General features: G+C 40.4%; 1 protein-coding gene across 1 annotated transcript in view; it reads left to right on the top strand.

The window, feature by feature from the left end:
• The window catches only part of MAP9 (microtubule associated protein 9), a 1,126,417-nt gene that overhangs the window by 108,503 nt on the left and 1,004,497 nt on the right, over positions 1–13,417 (top strand). The window lies entirely within an intron of this gene.

Below are 13,417 nucleotides of genomic sequence, written 5' to 3'. Positions count from 1 at the left end.
TTCATCCCTCATGGACATGAGGGCCATTCAACAAGTACCAGAACAAGAGCAGGGTCAAGGATTCTATTCAAGACTGTTTTTGGTACCCAGAAAAGACAAAGCCTGGAGACTAATACTGGACCTATCTATTCTAAACACATATCTGGATATTCCAAAATTCAAAATGTTGACTCTACAGCAGCTTCTGCCCATATTGGGCAAGAAGGCTTGGCTTGTGACTTTAGACCTAAAAGAGGCATACCTGCATGTCCCAATCAGACAAACATGCAGAAGATACCTCAGATTCAAAGCTGGCTGAATGCACTACCAATTCTCTGCACTGCCCTTTGGCTTATCTACTGCACCCAGGGTCTTCACAAAGTGCCTGGCACCAGTAATTGCATTTTGCAGACAAAGAGGAATACAAATATATCCTTACTTGGACGACTGCCTTATTCAAGTGGGGAACAAGGACATTCTGCTACAGCATCTGGCGTTTATAAAAAGATTACTGACAAGTCTAGGGTACACAGTAAACGAGAAGAAGTCAAAACTCGTACCCCCTCAAGAGATAATATTCCTGGGTGCAAGCTTAAATACAACTGCCCAGATGGCTTATCTCACGCCAGACAAACACAGACAACTGACTACTTATTTCAAAATGTTGGCAGCAAAGACCCAGTTATCTGCAAGAAAAATTCTGCAGACCTTGGGTTTCATGGCATCCTGCATTCTGCTAATTCCATATGCAAGACTGCATATGAGGAAACTTCAATGGTATCTAAAAAGTGTTTGGACTCCACATTGCCACAACCTGGAAACAATAATTACCCTCGTTCCCTGCCTGCAACAGGAGTTTTGATGGTGGGAAAAAGCCTGTCACCACAATACGGGACAGCCATTCACCTTACCCACAGCCAGGCAGACATTGACAACAGATGCATCAGATTATGCCTGGGGGGCCCATATGGCAGGAAGATATATTCAGGGCACATGGTCCGAAAGTCAAGTGCATCTACATATCAATCAAAAAGAGATGCTAGCTGTTCAGAATGCCCTAACAGCCTTCAAGGATCAGCTTCATCCAGGACAACTACTAATAAAGACGGACAATACTACAGTCATGTGGTACATAAACAAGCAGGGAGGTACACATTCCTACCCCCTCTGCAGGCTAGCCATGAACTTGTGGCACACAGCATTGACTTACCAAGTACATCTGCAAGCACAATTCCTGCCAGGAAGGAAAAATACTCTGGCAGACGAACTAAGCAGAAACCTAATGGATCTCCACGAGTGGAAATTGGATCCAAAAGTCTTCAGCATGATAACAAGGACCTGGGGATGCCCGGACATAGACCTATTTGCCTCCCCTCACAACTACCAACTACAAAGATTCTGCATAAGGACTTATCACAAGCAAGCATGGAAAGTGGATGCTCTGTCTTTCAGCTGGAAAAATCTAACAGTATATGCCTTTCCTCCTGTGCCTCTCCTCCCCAAGGTACTCTTCGAGAAACCAAAAATGATTCTGATTGCCCCAGACTGGCCCCGACAGCACTGGTACCCAATCCTAAAGAGCTTGTGTCACTGCCCATCCTGGACATTGCCTCAAATTCCTCACTTATTGACCCAACAAGACAGTCAGATACTGCACAGCCAACTCAAAACCTTAAACCTGGCGCCATGGCAGATAATATAGCCTCTCAAGACACACCTCTCTCTAAAGCAGTGATGGATGTTATTTTGGAGGCCAGGAGGCCTAGCACCAGAAAATCGTATGCTGACAAATGGAAGAGATTCTGTGCTTGGAACCAAGCACAAGGTATTGACACGATTGTTCCAAATATTCCTCAGATTTTGCAATACTTAACTGAGATGCTGGATAAAGCCTTTCTTTTTCATCAATTAAAATTCATGCCTCTGCCATTTCAGCTCATTGCAATACAGAACCACCTATTTTTTCTCATCTGTTACTAAGGCAGTACCTCAGAGGGGCCAAAAACATAAGACCTCCAAGGAGAGCACCAATACCTGCATGGGACCTCAACTATGTCTTGGAAGAACTCACACTGCCTCCATTTGAGCCAGCCTCTGCAGCTGACATAAAATTCTTATCCTGGAAAACAGCTCTGCTCCTAGCAATAGCCTCCGCTAGAAGAGTCACTCCTGACTGTGTAACCCTTTTATCATTTTCCATCCTGACAGGGTTTCGCTGAGGACAAACCCTACATGCCTAAGGTAGTGTCCAGTGTGGCCCTTAACCAAACAATTCATTTGCCTACTTTTTATCCAAACCCACAGAATAAGGGTGAGAGAATTCTGCATTCTTTGGACATTCACAGACAGCTACACTTCTACTTGGACAGAACTAAAGCTTTCAGAAAGACTGATCAACTTCTAGTGGCATATGCTGCAGCATCACAAGGAAAGCCTATCTCAAAACAGACTATTTTAAAGTGGATATGCCATTGCATTCATTTCTGCTATTCACAGCATGGCAAATCAGTGCCTAAGGGCATTGGGCCACATTCAGCCAGAGCAGCAGCCACTTCAGCAGCCTTCCTCAGAGGAGTACCAACCAAAGACATCTTGGAGGCTGCAACTTGGAGTTCAGTGCATACCTTTACAAAGCACTATCACTTACCTCTCTACTCTAAATACAGGGCAGGCTTTGCCACTGCAGTTCAGCAGGGCCTTATAGCCTCTCCTAGTCCTATTTAGCTCCAGCCTCCCAACCTTAGCTTTGGGATTCAACCCAATTGTAATGACTGCAACAGTGTAACATGAAGAACATAGTACAGTTGTGTACACTTACCATAAATGTAGATGTTCGAGTGTATTCACTGTTGCAGTCCAGGTTACCCACCCACCATCCCCCATATCTTTGCTGCAGTTTATCTGCTCTTCTCTAGCCTATACAACCTATGTGGTGTATTTGCTTCTAGATGAAGGTATTATATATATTTTGGTGCATGCATGTTTTATTGGCATATTTTTAGCCTACCCTTTGGGGGGCACCTGACATCTGGGGCAAGAAAAACTGAAGAAAATGGCGTCAGCTGCATCATTTATACCCCTGGTGCACTGACGTCAGGGAAGAGGCGACAGCAACTGACGCTGGACCTAGACTTTGGAATTCAGGCCGACTGAGTGTAGCCTGCCAGCAGGATAACCCAGTTGTAATGACTGCAACAGTGAATACACTAAAACATCTACATTTATGGTAGGTACACAACTGTACTTTACAGTTACAGGCAGCATACTTAACTAGATAATAACCTAAGCTTTCACTCACTTCTTAAGCACAGTCTTCCCAGCATTGTTAGTGACTAGCTGCCTGTATATATCATATGGTGATACTTGACTTCATTCTACCCAATGCAAATAATATATAGATAAATCTAGATAAATAATGTATAGAATTGTAAAGAAAATCAAAGCTGAGCTAGAAGATCACAATCTGTGCTCTGCCATTTGGCCAATCAAACTAAATCATCACTGTTGAATTTTTAGCTTTGGTTTTCACCAGATTTCTGAGAAAATATTTGGACAGTTAGCTCTTTGGGGACGTCTAAGAGCTAAGGGGCATTGTGAAAGATAGGGACTCATTATACAGAACTGAAAAAGCCTTTGGTAATAAACCCTTAAAAATAGATATGGGTAGTTACATAGATTGTGTCGGGCTAAGACTAGGCTGGCCAAGCAAAACTGTTTTAAACAACTGCAATGCATTCACTTGTCTATCTGTAAATTATGGAATAATACAAACTGTAATTTGCACAAAACCCTTAGGAATTATTAACTATTTTCTTCTGCTGAAAATAACTTGGATACAGGCAGCCTTTTCTGAAACTACTTCTGCATGCCAGTTGATAAATTAATATTAGCCCACTGGATTTAGGATGCATCAGTGCTTTATGCACAAGCAAATCATCCAGAAGTCTAGCTAAACCCCGTTCTCCCAAGTGCAGTACGATGCCTGCTGCTAAAGCAAAAATAAAACAAACAAGTAAACCAGATAGTATAATAAACAACTGATGTCCTTCCACCAATTTTCATTAGGCTCATCCCAATATATGTATCTGCTTACCTTTTAATAAGTGGATGCATCCAGGAAAATACAGCCCAGGTATCCGGAAAGGAAATAAAATTCTTCTCATAACCAGGGGCGAGGACAATTTCTCACCAAAAAGTTGCAGTCTAATCAGTATCCTTGGCCCTTTGTCTGAAATTCTGAAAAGGGATGTCCATAATTAGATAACCACGTCTTAGCTGAAGAATTCTGTCTTAAGCACACCCCCATTTTAAAAAGGCCACTGCACAGAGTTTGCATTTGCTAGACTTATCATCTCATCACTAATCTTGGCCAAAGTAGATTTAGTGCAGCTGTATCCCTCAACTTCTATGAGGCCTTTAACTTCATGTGTTAGTCACTGATAACTAAGATAACCGGAGGCTGAAATTCCATCATATGGAGTCAGAGTTGCCTAATCGATCAGCTGCCATTAGATGGCAGGATAGTTGCACACCTATAGACCTGTCCTTGGTAACCCAACCTGCATTCTTCGACCCTTTCTATTTTTCATGTTGACAAATAGAATGGGATACAGCATCACTAATGCCAACATTATACAATGTGCTGATGACTACTGACTTCTGTAATTCCAACAATCTACTTGAGCTGATGAAGTTACTCCATTCAAGGTTGTATATCCTTTTGAAAACTGTTAAAGGACTGTAAACTATTAGTGAGAAAGCAAAACCCTGGGGCATGCTGTTTGGAAAACATGCCCAAGCAGTGTATATGATCTATTGTAGTTTAGCAGGTACAACAGGAGCACTGGAAGCTGTAGATAATGATGAGTATCTTGGTATCCTTGTTGATAATAAGTTCTCATTCCCCACAGATTCAGAGGAAATTATCACACATTTCTATCTAAACTTAGTAACACTATATACAATTAGCCATCAACACTAGATGCAAGAGCAGCAATTTTGCAGACCTTTAAAATTTCAAAGTGTACATGTACGTCATGGATTCCAACAAACAGTGCAGATAATATTATTTGACAATTATGAAAAACTTGACAATAATATTGGTAAATTTGCAGCTAGTATGCATCATTGTGCTAACAACTCTTTTTAATTAAGTCAGATAGTTGAAGCATTTTGGGTAATAAAATGCAGTATTCCCTATGCACTTTGCCCATAGAGTGTTGCAAAACATTTCTCTGCCCTGCCCAAGATTCCTTATTTGACTGGCACCAACCCAGAAGACCACATGTAATATTCAGAAGACCATATGTAATGTTCAACAATTGGATCACTGTTGCAGTACCCAAATGTATGTGGGATGTATCCTTAACCAGGATATCACTGATGCCCAACTTTAAAGTTTAGGGCTCTTTCCATGCATCCAAATTGTTATTAGCTTGAGCAGAGCCAAGTAAACGGCAGATCAATCAACAAAAAGTTTCAGAGCTGTCTTGCCGCCAAATGCTTTGCCTCTCCAAGCTATGTGGAACCAGCAGTCTGCTAACATTCCTTTCAAGGCTTGGCAGATAAGTTTCCTTCTTGGGAGAACCTTCCATTTCATCTCTTTATTTATTTATTTATTTTACATTTGTTAACCGGGTTAGTCCAGCTGAGCCATATGGCCTATTTACAGTGGAGACCCAAGGAGAAAAGCTCCAGCACACAGATTAATGAATTGCATACTAGAGAATATATAAACAAAGAATATAAAAGCTGACATGCATTGTAGAAAAAGAAAATGGAGAAATAACAAAGTACATAAATATACAACCAGTGAGAAAAACATGGCTGAAAGAAAAAAGTACAAAAACCTGGGAAAGTAATGAACTAAAGGTTACATCTTATAAAAATATAATGTATGTATGTGAGGAAGCAGTCAGTATAAGCATATCCTTGACATGCTAGCATAATAATAATAATAATAATAATATAGCATTTTCTACAGACTGAGTGAGTGTTCTTTAGGTTGAATTGTACAGAGGGTAGTTGTTCAGGGATGAGATAATGGGTTTTGCGTACGCTAGAATGGAGAGAATATGATCAACATATTCTGAGAAGTAGAAGAGAAGAAATAAATTGGAGTGGAAATGCAAATTAAGGAGAATTGTGGCAAGGTTAGGATCTTGAGTTCAGCAGGTAGTTTTTGACTTCAGTTTTGAAGCAGCTGGCACTATTAACGCTATGGATGTTAGGAGGAAGCCTATTCCAAGCTTGGGACACTGAGTTTTTGTCGAGAAGTTTGCCAATATTTTTGCTTGGTTTATAAATGTCTAGAAGGTTCTAGTTGGAGCTACAAAGTGAATGAGCTGGGATATAAGGAGATATTGTGGAAGAATGATGGACAGGCTAAGGGTTTATTTAGTAGGGGGTGTGAGCTGCAGCTGGGAAAGAAGCAAGAGCTGGGGGAATTCAAGCCATTGAAGTTGTTTCAGGGCAAGACAGTATGTAATTTATATGGTAGGTTACAGGCGACTCTTGCTATATTATAGATTTGTTTGAGTTTGGTTAGTAAGGATGACTGGATATGGGTAAGGATAGGAGATGCATAGAGAAGGCATGGAAGGAGGAAAGCTTGAGCTAGAGTGGGTTTGGATTTGGGAGCTAGGAATTTTTTAGATCTCTAGAGAAGACCCAGTTTCTGGTTATTTTTTTAATACAGTGTTTTATATGAATGCTGAATTTTAGCTGGTCATCGATTATAGTACCAAGTAGCTTGGTGAGTGGTTCTGCTTTGATAAGGGTGTTATCAAGAGAAAAAATGGTAAAGGATTTTTGGTGGGAGAGAGGTTTGGGAAGGAATAGTAGGAGCTTAATCTTTTTGAGGTTAAATGTAAGTTGGTGGTCTGTTAGCCATTTTTTCCACAGATGAGAAAGTGTTTTGAGTGATGGAAAGAAGGTTAGAGATGTTTGAGAAAGAGATGAGAGTAGAGTCGTCGGCATGTTGTTTGAGGGAGGAAGTGGTGCAGGAGGAGTGTAGATTATTAGTGAAGATGTTGAAAAGGAGAGGACCAAGGATTGAGCCTTGAGGGACACCAGTCTGGATAGGTAGGAAAGGGGAACAGGTGGATTGCCATCTGACAGACTGGAGCCTGTTTGAGAGATAGCTCAAGAACCAGTGAATAATAGAGGGGGAGAGGTTAAGATCAGTTAGTTTAGCAAGTAGCTTGGAATGAGAGATGGTATTGAAAGCTTGAGAGAGGTCGAGTAAGGGAAAGATACAAGAAGATTTTTGCCCCTGGCATCAGCAACATTGTGAGTGAAGGATAGGAGGGCAGTAGAAGTGCTATGATTAGGCCTGAACTCATGTTGAGAAGGGGTCAGAAGGTTTTCATCAATAAGGTACTTAAGAAGCTGGTTATGAATACATTTTTCAAGGATTTTAAAGAGTAGACAGATAATGACAGTGTCTGTAGTTTGATGGATCTGTGGAGTTGCCTCCTTTGTGTAGTTGTAGGGTGTAGAAAAATTTCCAAATATTGGGGACGGTGAATTCTTGGCTAGATCGGTTTACTAGGATTGAGACAGAGTAGGCTATAGAGTGGGCTGCAAGATTAAGAAAGAGGGAATGGAGGTTGTCAGTAGAGGGAGAGCATGGTTTTAGTTTTAGTAGAAGGGACTTTAAGCAGTGGAGACAGGGTTAAGAGAGAAAGGAGTGGTCTTGCTTGTAAAATGTGTGGTATGAGAGAGATTTTGACTTTGCCAGGTTTGGGTTAGTTTTGAATTGCTTCAGTGAAGTGGCTATTAAATAAGGTGGCAGTTTCTTGGAGAGTATTGTTAGGTAGGGGTTGGGGGTGGTAGGTTCACCAGGGTGCAAAGTTTTATTGATGGAGTGCCAAAATTTTTGGGGGGTTAGAATTATGGGTGAATTGGGCATTATAATAAGTTTTTCTTGTCTTTACTGGTTTGTTTTTTTAAAGGTTTCAAAGTTCTTTATATTTTTGGAAAAGTGTTGCAGATTTAGTTTTTAGCCATTGTTTCCAGTACTTGTCCCTTTTTTCATGAGAGTGAGGGTGTCTTTAGAAAACCAAGGAGAGTAAGTTGTTTTGATTCTGAATTTTCTTAGAAGAGCTGTAGAGTCAAGGATGTCAAGAAAAGTGCAGTTAAATTGTAGAACTGCATCATTGAGGGGAAGGTACTTCAGGTGGCACCCGTTAATAGAAGCGAGCCTGTTATTAAAGGTTTCAGCTTTAAAGGAAGAAAGGTTGTGACATTCTCTGTAATGGTGGGACTTTGGTATTTGAAAGGAGTGTCTTTGGACTCTAGTAGGGAGGTGTTCACTTAGGGAGTTGAGTATGGTACTGCTGTTATTATATAGAGTAGGATAAGAGGTAAGAATCCAGTCTAAGGTGGATCAGTTAATATTGTTATTGAAGGGAGTAGGAGTTGTGATAAGTTGATGGAAGCCATGGAGTTTAATGTGTAGAGTAGAAGAGGTAGTAGATAGTTTTTGCCAGTCAATATTATTGTCTCCAAGTAGTATGGTCTCATAGGGGATATGCAGTGAGATCCAGGAGAGGACAGAATCAAGCATGGGAATGTTGTTTACAGGTGGTGTGTGTATATGTATGTATGTATGTATATATATATATATATATATATATATATATCTGCGATGGCAAATGTTTGGAGGGTTGAAGTGACAGTTAAGAAGTAGTTCAGCTGGATGAAAATTTGGCTGAGATATAGGCAGGGGCATAGGTTGAGGTGCTCAGAATACATAATTGCAACACCTCCACCTTTTTTGGCATCTAGATGACATATATTGCAGTGGGGAGGTAATATTTCAGTATCATATATGTGTGGTTTTTAACCATGTTGCAGATAGGGCTAAGATGTGAAGGGAGTAGTGGGTGATCCAAGAATGTAGCTCTGTAACTTTCTTAGGTAGACTCTGTATGTTAATTGCACAGATGTAGAGATGTTTAGTCAGGTTGGCATGTTTTAATAGCTGGGATGGAAGGGCCAGGATTGGAGTGGATGTCTTCATCTAATAGTAGGATGTTTGAGAGTGGGGTTGGTTTTATAGTATAAAAATAGAAACTATAGGGTTTGTATTTAGGTTTAGGAGATGATGTTGAGAGAGTGAATATTTTCAATTTGTGGAGCTGAGTATAGGAGGAATTGAAAAGAGAGGTGGAGATTAAGAAGGGCAGGGAGTAAAGGATAAGTACATGTAGGAGATGTATGAAAGTAATTATGTTTTGAATGATAGGAGATAAGGAATGTGAAATATAGTAGTAGCGTAGCTATGAGGTAAGGGGGACATAATGTGGGTGTGAGACAAGAGTTGTAGGAAGTTAGAAATGTGTAGTGATAAGAGATGAAATGTATGTAGGTGAGGTAACGTTTTAGTGGGGGTAGGGGAAAGAGAAAAGAATAAGGAAATAGTGTTATGCAGGTAGGTAGTGAGAGCTGAAGCTAATAAGATGCTGCAGGTGGGATGGAGTTAGTGAGAGGGAGGGAAGATGAGAGTGGAGTGGTAAGAAGTGAGTGGGGAATGCTAGAATTGGATAATTAGGAGATGTGGGAGGGGCTGGAACAAGGTATGTTGGGTATAAATGTAATGAAAGTAGAGGGGGTGGGAATGGGGGTAGGGTAGGGGGAGCTGAGTGAGCCTGAGTGATGCGAGGTTGAACAGAGCAGGCTGAGCCTGGAAAGATAAGCGTGCAAAAAAAAAATCAGTAGAGGTAAGGGAAGAACAAGATCTGAACAGGAGTAAAAGGCAAGTGTAAAACAGAAAAATATGGAGGTGTATATAGGAGTTTAAAAGTATGATAATGCACTGTGTGAAGAGCTTTACAATAACAGATGGTAACAGAAACTGGGAAGGAAGGAGTATTTGCAAGGATGAAAGATTAAGGTTACTACTAAAATGGGGTGGGGGGGAGTCTCAGCTGTTGCTTCTGGCGTTTTATAAGTAATATGTAACAGCAATACAAAACAACTGCCAGGCAAAAGGTAGTGATAGAACAATAAGTTTAAATTCTTTTGCATCTAGGTAGTGATGCACCAGAGAGAACACCTATGTACACAATTGTAGGGTGTTTGCTAGTCCTTAGAATCCCATGGAAGCAGTTTTCTCAGGTCCATGGTGTTTCTTAAAACTTGTGTGCATATAACAGAGGAATAGACAGAGCAGAAGAAGAGGGCTGAAATCACTGGTAAGAAAAAAAAGAGGGAATAAGTGTAAATTAAGCAAAAGAAACTGAACAAAAACCACACTACAGACAGTAAAATAACTATATTAAACTACAGAAGACACAGTTACACTTGTAAGATAGTACAGGCAGTTACACTTGCGGGGACATACTTGTTGCACAGAATACCCAAGGTCCATAGCAATTCAGTTTATAGTTGCCTTGGCCTTAGACACATAGTTTAAAACATTATTTCCAATTATTAAAATAGATTGTAGAGCAACATATAGTTGAGGGATTCCATATAAGAACACAGGAAATGGCACTCGAATGCAGTAAGTATCTGCACAGTTCAGCGGTCGCCAATAAAATGAAATGAGTGAAAAAGTATGCAGTCACTAGTAAAAACAACATATAGCAGGTATTATTGAAAAAAATAGTGGGATAGAGCAGGACTATTACTTTCCAGACTTCATTTACACAGTGTAACTATAAAAACGGTTGCGACTAACTAAGGAATAGATAGATGAGACAAAGATGGCACCTACCCTTTTTAAAAGGTATGGGTGTTTCCATAGGCAGCAAACAGAAGGCAGCGATACCACAGCTAGGGAACTTGACTGGCTAAGTGGAAGAGGGAGGCAGTATCTGAACCTGGAAAGGTAAACATGCAAGAAAAACAATTAGTAGAGGTAAGGTAAGAATAAGATCAGAACAGTAGGAAAAGCCAAGTGTAAAACTGAAAAATATGGGGGAGTATATAGGAGTTTAAAAGTAAGATAATAGACTGTGTGAAGAGCTTTACAATTACAGATGCTAACAGAAACAAGGGAGGGAGGAAGGAGTATTTACAAGGATGAAACATTAAGGTTACTACTAAAATGGGGGGGTGGCCTCAGCTGTCACTATTGGCATTTTGTAATTAGAATATAACAGGAATACAAAATATGTGCTAGACAAAAGGTATTGATAGAAAAATTAGGTAAAGTTTAAATTCTTTAGCATCTAGGCAGTGATGCACTAGAGAGAACACCTACATGCACAGTTGTAGGGTGTTTGCTAGTCCCTAGACGCCCACGGAAGCAGTTTTCTCAGGTCCTTGGTGTTTCTTAAAAATCCTGGCAGACAAATAGTTTACAAGAACCACGGGTATAATGGGGGGCAGACAGAGCACTAAAAGAGTGATGAAATCAGTACACAGTTGTAAGGTATTTGCTAGTCCATAGAAGCCAGTGGAAGCAGTTTTCTCAGGTCCGTTGCGTTTCGTAAAACTCCTGGGCAGACAGATAGTTTACAAGAACTGTGGGTGTAACGGGGGCAGATAGAACAGAGGAAGAGAGATGAAATCAGTGCACAGTTGTGAAGTGTTTGCTAGTCCCTAGAAGCTCGGGAATCGGTTTTCTCAGGTCCTTGGTGTTTCTTAAAACTCCTGGCAGACAACTAGTTTACAGGAACCACTCGTATAACAGGGAGGCAGACGGACCACAAGAAGAGAGATGAAATCAGTGCACAGTTGTAGGTTGTTTGCTAGTCCCTAGAAGCCCATGGAAGCAGTTTTCTCAGGTCCCTGGTGTTTCTTAAAACTCCTGGGCAAACAAATGGTTTACAGGAACCATATGTATTACAGGGGGGCAGACAGAGCACAAGAAGAGATGAAATCAGTGCACAGTTGTGCAGTGTTTGCTAGTCCATAGAAGCTAGGAAATCTGTTTTCTCAGGTCCTTGGTGTTTCTTAAAACTCCTGGCAGACAACTAGTTTACAGGAACCACTCGTATAACAGGGAGGCAGACGGACCGCAAGAAGAGAGATGAACTCAGTGCACAGTTTTAGGGTGTTTGCTAGTCCCTAGAAGCCCGTGGAAGCAGTTTTCTCAGGTCCATGGTGTTTCTTAAAACTCCTGGGCAGGCAAATAGTTTACAGGAACCAAGCGTAAGAGGGGGGTAGACAGAGCACAAGAAGAGAGATGAAACCAGTGCATGGTTTGAGGGTGTTTGCTAGTCCCTAGAAGCCCGTGGAAGCAATTTCCTCAGGTCCAAGGTGTTTCTTAAAACTTCTGGGCAGAAAAGTAGTTTATAGGACCTGCTCCTATAACGGGGGCAGACAGAGAAGAAGAGAGATGAAATCAGTGCACAGTTGTAGAGTGTGTACTAGTCCCTAGAAGCTCATGAAACCAGTTTTCACAGGTCATTGGTGTTTCTTAAAACTCCTGGGCATACAAATAGTTTACAGGAACTGTATGTATAACAGGAGGGCAGACAGAGCACAAGAAGAGAAATGAAATCAGGCCACAGTTGTAGGTTGTTCGCTAGTCTGTAGAAACCCATGGAAGCTATTTTCTCAGGTCCACGATATTTCTTAAAACTCCTGGGCAGACAGTTTACCGGAACCAATATAACAAGGGGGCACACAGAGCACAAGAAGAAAGATGAAATCAGTGCACATTTGTAGGGTGTTTGTTAGTCCCTAAAAGCCTGTGGAAGCAGTTTTCTTAGGTCTGTGGTGTTTCTTAAAACTCCTGGGCAGACAAATAGTTTGCATGAACCACACATATAACAGAGGGGCAGACAGAACACAAGAAGACAGATTAAATCACTTTCCACATTATATGCAATCATGTCGCCGTTTGGTATCACAAAGACTACTCTCTCAAACTTCACATAAGCTGTGGACATGTTATTTTTCAAGTCAGAAATGAATTTTCTGGGGCTGTCATATTTTTGAAATAATTTTTACCAGTGGAGTGCTTGTGTGGACATACTGTATAAACATCTATATTTAAGTAATAATAACCACATGCAGGTAAAGACGAAAGCTGTATAATTCCAATCTCCAAAGTTTTCACTTCACGAAAATAATACTCCAGTCCCAGTTCTTTGATCCTTTATTTAAACGCTAGCACAGTAAGCGCTTTCACCTTCTCGGCTTTATCAAACTACATTGTGCCATTACAATAGGTAGTATTACAGTTCATTCAAATGCCATTGGTCCATGTAATTGCCTTGTAAAATTACACCACAGCTATTCCAATTAACTATTTAATACAATTAAAAATCCTAAAACTTATTAAAATTTAAAATAATAATTTAATAATTTAATGAAACATTCCTATATCTTAAAAACAAGTAGAGCATATATAATAATAACACAGACCTTACGGCCTATATATTCTTTTATTTTTAAGTATGGGCTTCATTTGAATTCTACCATTCATACCAGGGGATTTATCAGCTCTTAGCCTGATAATCCATTTAAGTTCACACTC

Source organism: Protopterus annectens, chromosome 2.part1 (genome assembly GCF_019279795.1).
Source record: "Protopterus annectens isolate FY-2018-M chromosome 2.part1, PAN1.0, whole genome shotgun sequence".
Classification (NCBI taxonomy): Eukaryota; Metazoa; Chordata; order Ceratodontiformes; family Protopteridae; genus Protopterus; species Protopterus annectens.
This window is presented reverse-complemented; position numbering and strand designations above follow the sequence as displayed.